The sequence below is a fragment of the Mesitornis unicolor genome, unplaced genomic scaffold, assembly GCF_000695765.1.
Source record: "Mesitornis unicolor isolate BGI_N332 unplaced genomic scaffold, ASM69576v1 scaffold3710, whole genome shotgun sequence".
NCBI lineage: Eukaryota > Metazoa > Chordata > Aves > Mesitornithiformes > Mesitornithidae > Mesitornis > Mesitornis unicolor.
In genome coordinates, this window is record NW_010156151.1 from 15,719 (window position 1) to 16,509 (window position 791).

General features: G+C 48.0%; 1 protein-coding gene across 1 annotated transcript in view; it reads left to right on the forward strand.

The window, feature by feature from the left end:
- The window catches only part of COL20A1 (collagen, type XX, alpha 1), a 46,430-nt gene that overhangs the window by 624 nt on the left and 45,015 nt on the right, over positions 1-791 (forward strand). The gene's annotated exons all lie outside the window — the stretch shown is intronic.

Genomic DNA, 791 nt, shown 5'->3' on the forward strand with positions numbered 1-791 from the left:
ACATAGCCTTTCTGATGTTGAACCTCCTGTGGAAATGGTCAGCACAAAGGTTTCTAGAAAGGTTATGGCACTTCAGGGTTTGGACAGATGGGTCTCCACGCTGTGTATCTTCCAGATCAGCCTCTGTAAATAAGTCTGGGCTTAACTCCCCATCATCCAGAGAGCAAGGTTACAGCATCAAACAGTGTACATCCAACACAGGGCAGGGAAACAGTGGAGCTTTCATGGCTCTGGGGTTCATTTGCATCCAGCACATAATGGCACTTTAGAAGATGCTGTCCTTTCTGCTGTTTGGGGACATTCTTGCCTTTTTAGCTGCTGGGCTCCTAGAGTGATGGTCGAGGAGCTGGACCACACTTGGCCAAATGAGGACAGCTCCATGTTTGATCTAACTATGAATTCCCCTCATTGTTCCACGATCCTTTACCATTTCTCTTAGACATGATTCTGGGATTTGATTTTTGCCCCTGACCCCTCTTCCCCATGTTTTCTTTCTTCCCCTTCAGATTTGCCTGGGGTGAGATGTGAATCTGAGCTTTGTTCTCCCAAAATAGTTATCTGCTTGTTGGGCAGCCCGCAGGAAGTCTCCTCAGGGAAAGGTTAAGGCACAGATGTTGGTCTGAGACAAGCAAGTCCTCACTGTGGCTGTGGCTTCATGGCAAAGATGTCAGGTTATGTCTGGGCATCATACAAGACCAGATCAGGGACTCGAGTCCAGTACAACGCAGTTTGCCAGCACTGGGTCGGACACTCCAGGTCACCCTAAGCTTTTTTGCATGAGTAAAGGGAAA